Consider the following 11,786-nt stretch of genomic DNA (forward strand, 5'->3'; position numbering starts at 1 on the left):
AAAGACAAGAAAACACACAAGTCACTTGTCTGTATGGATGGCCTCTGATTCTGCCTTGATGATGAAGCAGAAGTGTTCAACATTTACCTGCTAAGAAGTTTATGAAGATGTAGGTTCCAGAAAGGAATATAAACAGCAATAACCAGATGTGGAATAACAATGGCAAGCTCTTTCATTCAAGCTTAAACTGTAACCTCTTTTTTAATTTCATTTAATAAAGACAAAATCTACATTGAAATCTGGTAGGCTCATAAACTTCTCTGTAGTAATTCCCTTAACTGACCATTAGATTTTTAATAACATACTTAAAACTCCTACTAATCACAGATCAATGATGGCCTTTGCCATAACATTTTATAAGATGCATTTTTTTCTCCCGCATCACCTCAAAATTCATTTCCTCAAAAACTGTCAACTCAATACTTGAAGGCAGATCTACAATGACAGTGTTGTCTAAAATGACTTAATTAAAACAATTCCATAAGGTCACCAGCAGAGGTCACACCAAAGAGAAGGGTGGCACTTACAATGCCATCTTCTGCCATTCTTTTGTTTTGTTTTGTTTTGGTACCTGGTAGCGAACTCAGGACCTTGCTCCTGAGAGGCAGGCGGTGGAACCATGGAAAAGAACAGACAAGTCTCAGATGCATGAGGATTCAGAGGGGCCATTTAAATATGGAGATTATCAATGGCTAATATATTCAATGATAGGCCTGTAGGCTAACATATTCAGTAATTAGGTGGCCTACATACTACATATAGCTTTTCTTTCAAATAGCAAATATAAGAAAAAGCCCCCTGTAAAAGTCTCCTAGATATTTTCAACAGTTTCTGAATTATCTGTAGGAAGCTCTGATTTAGTTGTATATAGTTTTGTGGATTTTTTTGGTACCGGGGATCAAACTCAGGTCCTTGCACTTGTGCAGCAGGCAGTGAAACCACTGAGCTAAATCCCCAGCCCAAAGAGGTACATTTTTTTTTTGTACCGGGGATCAAACTCAGGACCTTGTGCTTGCAAGGCAGGTGGCAGAACCACTGAGCTAAATCCCTGGCCCTAGTTGTATATAGTTTGATATGTGTCCACCATTAAATCCAGATCATGTTTTATATCAAAATTTATGTTAAGCAAAGCCAAGTTACTTGACCTTTGGTCTGTCAAAGTGTTCCTCAAGTATGCTTTGAGACAGTTTCATCCATTTTCATAGCACTCATTCTCAACTTTCATCACAGGAAGAATGCACAGGACCTTCAGCAAGGCATACACATTAGGAAAAATCTTAATGTCAGGCAGATGGAGGTCTTCATAAATGGGAATGGAAGCTCTATGCCTTTCCCTCTGTATTTCCATTTGTCCAACAATGCAGTTCAGCTGAGAGTGTATCAGGATTGGGCAAGTCACTTCTGTACATGTCAGCATGATGTTCCTCTGATGTGTTGAATTTGAGCTGTCCCATGACTAAGGGTACCAGAGATAAGCATTTAAGAGCTTTGAGATGCTGTTCTGAGAATATATCTTTAAGTTCCTGAATAATGTGCTCCACTGTTGGGACACTCAGGGTTTCTTTATAGTAACTTTCAGAGGTTAACTGAGATTCCAGGTTACCTTGTTGAGCCCTATGAAATTTACCAGGGAGTTTCATTTGAATATCAAGTTTGGTTGCCAAACTTGTGGCTTCCTCAAACCAAAACTCATGATAAACTTCAATATTTTCCATCACTTCATTGAGTAAGTGTAATATAGCAGTCAAACTACTGGCTGCAAAGAAGACATCAGAAGTTTGTCCCTGGAGATTTTCCCCAAAGGCCCTTGTAAAAGATAAGACATTTTAAAGTTCAACAATGGTAACAATAAAATCAAAATCTGTTACTACACTACAGAGTACAAATGCTCGCCCAGCTATACAATTATTCCACCTAATATTTGTGTCACTATTTATACCATCTAAACATAAAACAAGTGCTTTCAGGAGGTCCACTAAAACTTCAAAACCATCATGCCTGCCTGTCCACTGAGAATGACATATTTCCTTCAATTCTTTACCCCTTTCTTCACTGTTCTGGAAAAGAACTGAAATTACATTGTCAAGTTCTAAAAGTAGTTGTGGTGATGGAAAAAAGAACAAACTTCCTCAATTGTTCCCAATGCAACTGATACCCCCACCACAGGCACTGATTTTGTTAACCACATGTTTAAGGCACAGGAAAAGCAGAATGTGTAAATAGCTTGGGGATATTTTTCTAGAAGTCTGGAAGCAACAACTTTCATTTTAGAAGAAAATCCACTGGGCACAATATAAGTCTGGCACAACAATACTCCATATTTGGTCCCCACTTCTCAGTTATTGTAGTGTGAAGTTTCACAGCCAAAATTTCTGCATCAGCTTCGTAAGGCAGGAAGCCCACAAACTCCTCTCTCAGGTTATGAGATTCATTAACAAGCCTCACCAAGGCAGGTAAGTGCTCTTTCCCCGCTATGTCCACCACATCATCAGTGATGATGGAAAAGAAGCATGAGTCTCTCACTTCCCTGAGGGTTTCTTCCCTAATACAGCTCTCACAGATCTCTAGCATCTGTTTCTGCTGTGTTTTTGAACAAAACAATGTGTTAACAGCTGTGGTCTCAAAGCGCTTTCTCAGAACCACTTTGCCAGAATTTATCCGGCACTCCAACAAAGCTTGAAAGTTATCAGGCATAAAGAGACCTTCTGGGATTTCGTCGGTCTCATACCCATCCAGAGGTATGTTTTGTTTTCCCATAAGAATCAAAATTTCAAATAGAGACTTTAAGTGTTCTTTGCTTTCCTTCTCTTCAAAGGTTAAAGGTAAAATGTCTTCATCCTGTTCATCCCCCTGAACTTTGGCACTGGGATTCTGAGCATTGCTATTGTTTGTTTCTTTATGCTTCTGTTCAGAAGTTTCATCAATTTTTTTTCTGTTTCAGTATCCTGATTTCATCTTCACTCAATTCTTTTATTCGTTTTCTGTGTCTACTATGTGGATTGCTCAAATGACTGGTAAGATCAAATATTGTTGCTATTGATTGTCTTGAAGAACGGTCCTATAAGGACTAGTTCTACAGATCATAGAGGTCTCAAAGTGTTTGGCACACAACCAGTAATGTTTATTTAGCTGATCAGGTGTTTTATCTTCTAAGTCTGCTGTCCTGCAATTCTCCACCCATTTCTGGCATCCAGCTGGATCCCGCGGAAATCTGAAGAAGCCCTGGTCAGACTGCGTGCTCTTCCGCGTGCAGTTGGGGGCCCGCGCAAAAGTTGGGCATCCTCGCCCACCCACCGGCCAGCCCAGTCCTCCCCTCCCCGCCTCCTCAGGCAGCCCGCCCATCACCCATTGGGCTGGGGAGGGAAGCCAGGCCGGCCGGCCAGCTCTGCAGGGCCGGCGCGTGGGGGCTATAGTCAGATTTTTAAAATTTGTCAGTTTGGGCCAGGAGGTCAAATATCTGAGCCAGCAGTTTATGTGTTTTGAGCCACATTGCTAACTTACTGCCTAAAATGTTAGTCAAGACAAAGACAATCTGGGGCTGGGGATTTAGCTCAGTGGTGGTGGCACCTACATCATAAGTGCAAAGTCCCAAGTTTGATCCCCAGTACAAAAAAAAAGACAATCTGTAGTTGAGGGCCTTTGAAGATAATACTTTATTTCTTGCTTTGTGTCATATTCTGAGGCAGAATAATTGTCTTACTCTGAGGCTATTCTCTGGTAAAGAAAGAGATGGCCAAAATTATACATGCTTCATACTTTTCTACTCTTGTCACTTTTTCTGCCTTTCCCTATGCTTTCTTAAGAAGAACTCTCAGGGAGTAGGGTGTGAAAAACCCCAAAGCAGGTAGATGCTTGATCTTCTTTTTGTGACTTACTCAGTAGAATTGGTGGGATACATCTTTCAGGAGGTTTGCAAGAGCTACCTCAATATCCAAATATGAAAAAGATAGAATTTTTCTAAGTTAGCCTCGTTTAGAAGTACAAGGATAGGGATTAAAATCAGACAGATGAAGTTGACACTCTATAGCTGCATAATTTATTATTTCTCTTAACTTCTGCATCCTTCAAGTCTTTGATAGTGGCACTAATCTCTGCAATCTCTCCAGGGATGTTATATTGTTTTTGGTTTACTATTTTACTAGGGAAAGGCAACTCTAATGGCCTCCATTTGGTCTTTCCAAACATAATGTCCTTCACACTATAGGTTAAGGAACTAATGTGAGGAATCTGCCAAGTACTAATTGTACCTATGCCAATTATGCATTCTGAAACAGGGGAAATGACTACAGGATGGATTTGAGGACCTACTGGACTCGCTGAGTCAGACCTTTGCTAAAACTCATCTGACCTCCACAGGCCCCTACTCTTACTGGAGGACCACAATGATGTTTAGGATTCCTTGGAATCAGCATTAGTTCAGAACCAGTATGCATAGTCCCTAAAATGTCTAATCATTTCCCTTCCCCCAATATACATTTAACCTCATAAAAAGGCCTTGCATCCCTTGAGAGAAGGAGTGGAGAAAGATTGACCATATACATTTTTTGGTGTTGCACCATTGTCCTTCCTCAAAGGGACCTGGCCTCTCCCTTATTCAAGGGGCTCTGGGTCTGTAAACTCCCTCAAATGCAGGACCCGTTTGAGTGGTCATGCTTGTCTGTTACTACGATTTGATGTACATTTCTGTTTATTTGCCCTTAAATTTTTCCAATTATATAAATCTAGTGAAATTTAGTAGGCTTCCTGTCTATTTCATTGTTGGGAACACCATGGCTAATCAGCCAATGCCTTAAGTCTACATGTGTTAGATCATTGCAAACATTTTTCTGCTTCTGCTGTCCATTATGATAATTCTGTGCACCTTACCTTTAGGGATTAAGTGCTGCCACTTGAGGCCTGCCATTTCAGGATCCAATTAAACCCATTGTCCCTAAATTTCCCAATTGAGTAACCATGTTCCTCATTGTAAGGTCTGGCATTTAGAGAAGAGAGATGATACGACTCATCAGGAAGACTGGTGCTCCCCTTAGGAATCTGTTTCTCAAGGTTTAAGTGAAGGGTACATTTTCTAGATCATCCCAGTGTGGAGGATTAGATTTGACATGACAGATCCACTCCAGCATTCCCATTTCTCTGAGGCTTTGAATCCTTTCATCAACAACAAACCACAGAATATCAGGCATCTCTAACTGATTCACAGTGGGCCATCTTTTGATCTATAATTCTGCCAACCAGACAAATATACTATTAACACCTATTTTTATCCCACAAGTTCTAACATTAAATTTAATCCCTACTTAATGGGCCCATGTTGAGAAACTCAACTTGATCCAGGTGTATATTTTTGCCACCTTTATACCACACCCTTAAGATCCATTCCCACACTTGTGCATCAGGCCTCTGCTTATAAGAGTTAGAAAGCTCATGAATTTCTTTGGGAGAGTAGTGAACATCCTCATGGGTCACACTATGTACCTCATCCTTAAGGTGCCTTCTACAATTTGAATTTTTATATATACCTTGTGTTTTCTAATCCTGCTAAATTCAAATAGAAGTTCTAGGGGCTCCTAGAAATTTCTTAGTATTTTCTCTGTAGATGATCATTTCATCTACATATAAAGATTTTGCTTCTACCTTGCCAATCCTATCCTAATTGTGTCATTTTATTGCCAGACTATTTTGGTAGGGACTAGGTTTCAAAGTTTAATGGAAAGATAAAGAGTAAGCATATCTGCCCTTGTTCCCCACCTTAAGGAGAAAGCATTGTATCTTCTCCATCCATATAAGGCATTCTCACTGGAAGTTTGGAGTACATGTCTTTAATCTGTTGAGAAGTTTCTGTTCTACTTCTAGTCTCCTGATAGCTTTTACCATGAACAGCTGTGGAATTCAGTCCAATACTTTTTCTCCAACTAGTGGCAGGATCATATTTCTTTTCCCTTTCCTCTGTTAAAATGATGACTTTTGGGCCAGGGATTTAGCTCAGTGGTTCCGCCACCTGCTTCCCAAGCATAAGGTCCCGAGTTCGATCCCTGGTACCAAAAAAATGAAACAAAAAAAATAAAATGATGACTTTTGGGGGTGGATCTTCCAATGCTGAACCAACACTGCCATCCCTATAATAAAACCACTTTCTACATACTGGCAGATCTCACTTCTAATAGTCTGTTTTGTTAAGCAAATTTCTATCTATGTTCATACTTTTTTCTTCTATTATCTTTATCCAGTTTTAGGATTAGCACAATGTTGATTTCCTAAAATGAGGGGAGAAGGGTTCCTTTTTTTTTCTGCTTTAAATGTTTGATATAATTTATCAGTTAAAATGTATATGAGCCTGTTATTTTCATACAGGTAGGTTTTCAAGCTAGGAATATACTTTCTTTAATAGGTGCTATTCAAATTTTATATTTCCTCCAGAGTTAGTTTCATTAATTTGTCTTCCAAGTTACTTCTTAGAAGTTGTCAAATTTATTTCAAAACAGATTTTTGTAATATGCTTTCTATATCCATTTAAATTCTGTAAAATCTGGGGTAAAGTCTCCTAGGTCTTGATATTTTAATTTTAAAAATGTATAATTGATATTGTGTAATAGGAAGTAAAGGTCTAAAGGAGCAGGGGAAGTGGGAGAGGTAGGGGAAAGGAAAGAAGGGAAAAAATATGAGAAAAGGAAAAAAATGGAAAAAAAATCTTTGCAAATAGGGAAGGGTGGAGTGGGTGAAGGGAGGGCAGGGGAAGGGGATACTCATGTCAAGGTACAAGATCCCAGTAATGTACGTAAATGTATTTTATACCTAAAATGTACCAATAAATTTAATGGGGAAAAAAAGAGTTCTACCTAAACTCTGTTCCACCTGGTTCAGCATTTCTGTTTTAATATTTAGATATTTAATCCATTTTGATTTTAGTTTACTTTAGTACATGGCGAGAGATATATGTCTAGTTTTAATCTTTGGCAAGTTGAATCCCAATTTTTCCAGCACCATTTACTAAAGAGGCTCTCTTTCCTCCAGTGAGAGTGTTTGGCTCCTTTGTTGAAGATGAGGTGGCTGAGTGTGCCTGAAGTTGTTTCTGCATCTTCTAATCTGTTCCAATGATCCTCAGGTCTGTTTCTTTGCCAGTACAATGCTGTTTTTATCACAGCTGGGTCTGTTGTAATTTCACCCTTTTCATTCTTAATTGCATGGATTTGGGCCTTTTCTCTCTTTTTTCTGATAAGATTGGATAAGCATTTGTCAATTTTGCTTATTCTTTTGAAGAACCAACTCTTGGCTTCATTGATTTTTTTTTTTCATTTTTTTTTGAATCATTCTCATTGATAATATACAGGGGATAAGTTCATTTCCTTTGCACTTACTTAAACATCTTCTGTGAGCAAGTTTGTGGTCTATTTTGGACAACAACCCATGTGTAGCTGAAAAGAATGTTTATTCTGATTTTCTTGGGTGGAACACTCTCTAAACATCTGTTAAGTTCATTCATTTAAAAGTTTGATTGAGTTCTAGTATTTTGTTTCTTATTTTTTGCCTAGTTGATCTATCTAGTTGTGACAGTGGGGTATTGAGATCTCCTCCTACTATTGTATTAGTGCTTATTTGATTTTTTATATCAGTTAGTATATGTTTTATATAGTTGGGCGCACTAGTGTTTGGTGCATATATGTTTATGATTGTCATCTGTTCCTTTTGGATTGTTCCCTTTACAAGGATGCAGTGTCCTTCTTTGTCTCTCTTAATCAGTGCAAAGAGGATAGCTACTCCTGCTTTTTGGGGGTTCCTGTTGCATGGAGCATTGTTTTCCATCCTTTAACTTTCAGTCTGTAAGTTTCTTTTCGAAGTAAGTGTGTTTCTTGTATGTAGCATATTGTTGGATCTTGCTTCTTCACCCTTTCTATTTCTTTTGCTTGGTGAATTGAGACTGTTAACATTGATGGTTATAACTGATACATATTGACTTATCATTGTCATGCCTTTTTCTTTTTTTGGATTCTCCCCCTTTGCATTTAATTTCTTGTCATGCCCAATAGATTCATTCTCCAGGGCTTCCTGGGGTTGTCATCTTCATTGTCTTTTCCTACAATATTGTCTAAAATTTTTTGGAGTGCTAGTTTGGTATTGATGAAGTTCCTAAGGTGCTCTTTGTCATGAAAGTGTCTTTTTTCTCCATCAATTTTGAAAGATAGTTTTGCAGGTACATCAATTCGGGTTGGCGTCTGTTTTCCTTTGGGGCTTGAAACATGTCACTCCAAGGTCTTCTTGCCTTGAGTGTTTGCATTAAGAAGTCTGCTGTGATTCTGATGGGCTTTCCTTTGTTTGTTATGTGTTTCTTTTCTCTAACTGCTTGTAGAATTTTGTTCTTTTTGGGGGGGATTTCTGGAATCTTAACTATTATATGTCTATGTGTAACTTTTTTTTGATCAAGGGTATTTGGAGTCCTATATGCCTCACTTATCTGTATGTCAAGTTCTTTTCCCCTGCTTGGAAAGTTTTTTGCCACCACATCTGTGAACAGTTTTTTTATGTCATTTGTACCCTGTCCTGTTTTTTCATTGTCTCTGATCAGTCTAATATTATTCTTTGCAGCTGCTGGATTGATTTCTCATGGTCCCTTACTATTTTAAAGAAATGTTTCTTTTCCTGGTCACTAATTCCAATCTTGTCTTCTATATATGAAATTCTGTCTTCACATTGGCTCATTCTGCTTTGTTAACTGTCAGTTGAGTTTTTCATCTCCTGGAAATCTGTTTTCATCTGTTTTATGGATTCCATTTGTTTCCTATGTTGGGATTCCATCATGTTCCTCAGCTCCTCTATTTTTTTATCTGTATCCTCTCTAGATTTGTTAATCATGTCTTGCACTCTGGGCACAAACTCTGCTGTTATATGAGAAATTATTTCTGATTTCATCTTTTCCAGATCCTCTTTTGTTGCTAGTTCAGGGAGTCCAGTTTTTTGAGTATCAGATTGTTCCATCTCATTTTCCTTTTGGGTTGCTTTTGGTGAGCTGCCTGTCTGGTTTTGAGACTTGTTTACATGTCTTCTCATTTCAATGGGAGGTATTCTGCTAGTGCCTGTGTGTCTGACCTCCACGGTGCTGGGTGGGGCTCGGCTCCTCTGTGCTGGGAGTCGTGGTATGGTGGGCCAAAAGGCTCACCTCCTTGGCACTGGGGGGACTGTGTTCCTCTCCTCTGCTCTGGGGGCAGTGCTACAGTGGGCTGAAAGGCTCACCTCCTTGGTGCTGTTGTCAGTGGTACAGCCTGCAAATTATCAATTTTATTTTACTAGATCAGTAAGACAACCTATTAGTAGGTAGGTCAGGCAGTTGTAGACACTTTAACAATACTGACTACTCCAATCCATGAATATAAATGTATTTTTATTTATTGCATCTTCTATTTATTTCATCAATATTTCTAATTTTCACTGTAGATGTCTCTTACCTCTTTTGTTAAATTTCTTTCCAGTTATTTCTACCTATTCTATTTTGTTTTCTCTTTCAGATATTCTACTATTTCAATATAGAAATTACTGATTTTTTTTAGAAATTACTGATTTTTGTATTTTGATTTTATATTCTGTAAATTTGCTGAATGTAATTATTAGTTTTAATGGTTTTTGATAAAGTTTTTGGGTTTTTCCATAAATGAGTTCATGTGTTTTACAAGCTGATAATTTGATTTCTTCTTTCCTAATTTGAATGTCCTTTATTTCTTTATGTTGCTGATTTATCTTGGTAGGACTTCAGAAGTGTGCTGAACAAAAGTGTTAAAAGTGGATATCTTTATTTCATTTAACATCTTGAACAGAAAGCTTTCAGCTTGTCATTCAGCATAATGCTAGTTGTCCCATTTTTATAAATATCATTTTTAATGTGGAGGAGCTATGTTCTTTCTATACTAATTTGTTCAACATTGAATTCATCAAATGTCTTTTCTGCATCAATTGAGATGATCATATAATTTTTTCACTTTGTAATATGGATTTGGTATATCACATTTTAAAATTTATATGTATTAAACTATCCTTGGATACCTGGAATTAACCCAACTTGATTATGATAAATAATCTTTTAAAAGTGATGGTCCATTCAGTTTGACAGTGTTTTGTTGAAAACCTTTGCATGTATGTACATGAATAATATTGGCCTGTAATTTTCATTTGTTTGTATGTCTTTGTTTAGTTTTAGTGTCAGGGTAACACTGGACTTACTGAATGTGTTTAGCATTTTTTTCTCTTCCATTTTTAGGAGTAACATAATGATAATTGGTATTAGTCCTTCCTTAAATTTTTCATATTTCTCAGGAGTGAAACTACCTGTTCATGTTTTTTTTTAATTTGACAGAAATCTTTGAATTACTGATTCAATTTTATTATTTGTTTTTGGTTTCTTCATGCTTTTTATTTCTTCATGATTCAATCTGGGTAAGATGTGTTTGTCTAGAAATTTGTTGTTTTCTTCTAGATTATCAAATTTGGGGTGTATAGTTGTTCCTAATAATCTCTAATGATTCCTTGTATTTCTGTGCTATAATTTTTTTTAATAATTTATTTTTTTCCTTAAATTCTTTTATTGCTATATTTTAGGTATACAAACATTTACATTTCTCATTGGAAACTTGTACCTTTACATGATATATCTTTGTTCTAGTTATTTCCCCATTCCCAGCACTCCCTTCACCCCTCCACCCTTCTCTATTTACAAAGCCTTTGTTTCCATTTTTTCCACTTCCCATAATTTTTCCTGACCTTTGTTTCCTTTCCCCTAGCACTCACACTTCCCCTACCCCTTTGAACCTTTTCTTCCTATTTTGCATTATCAATTATTCATTTTAATCATTGGTACCTTTTAGGTATACAATGTAATGACATACATAATTGGAAATTTGCAACTTTACGTAATTTCTCTTGGTTCTTATTGTTCCCCCTTCCCCTGCCCTCCCTTCAACCCCTCCATCCCTGACTATTTACAAAGACTTTGTTCCCATTTTTCCATTTTCTCATAGTAATTCCATTCCCTTCTTTCCTTACCCATACCCCTCCCACTGCCCCTTCCCCTTTGCCTCTTTTCTTCCTATTTCACATTGTTTATTATACCTTTTAGCCCTTATTTACACTTTCAGTTTCTCACACTAGAGAAACTATTCAGTATTTATACCCATGTGTGTCATATTTATTTCACTTAAGAGTATTGCCTCAATGTGCATCCATTTAGCTAAAATATCTTTTAATTTATCATTTTTTATGGCTGAGTAGTACTCTGTTTTATTAAAAAACCAACATTTTCTTTATGCAGGCTCCAGTTGATGGACATTTGGGCTTTTTCAAAGTTTTAGCTATTAAAATTGTGATGCTGTGAACATGGGTGCACATATATCACTGTGGTATGATTCTTTTAATTCTTTGGGGAAGATACCCAGCTGGGGAAAAGCTGGGTCAAATGGGACTTCGAGTCCTAGTTCTTTGAGGTATCTCCATACTGATTTCCGCAGTGCTTGCACCAGTCTACACTCGCACCAACAGTGGAGCAGGGTTCCTCTTTCCCCTCAGCCCCACCAGTATTTGTTATTGGTTGATTTCATGATAGCAGCTATTCTTTCTGGAGTGAGGTGGAATCTCTGCATTGTTTTGATTTGCATCCCTCAAATGACCAGTGATGTTGAACATTTTTTCATGTATTTATTTGCTATTTCTACTTCTTTGTCTGAGAAATGTCTGTTCATTTCTGATGCCCATTTTGACACTGACTCTTTAAATTTGGGAGGTCTGATCTTATTAAGTTCTTTATAGAT

At 37.5% G+C, this 11,786-nt stretch overlaps 1 pseudogene; it reads right to left on the bottom strand.

Moving 5' to 3' along the window:
• Positions 1–811: 811 nt before the first annotated feature.
• Positions 812–3,342, bottom strand: LOC101710104 (52 kDa repressor of the inhibitor of the protein kinase pseudogene; annotated as a pseudogene).
• Positions 3,343–11,786: the final 8,444 nt, after the last annotated feature.

Source organism: Heterocephalus glaber, unplaced genomic scaffold (assembly GCF_053883595.1).
Source record: "Heterocephalus glaber isolate CG9 unplaced genomic scaffold, H.glaber_assembly_v1.0 deba00000936, whole genome shotgun sequence".
NCBI lineage: Eukaryota > Metazoa > Chordata > Mammalia > Rodentia > Bathyergidae > Heterocephalus > Heterocephalus glaber.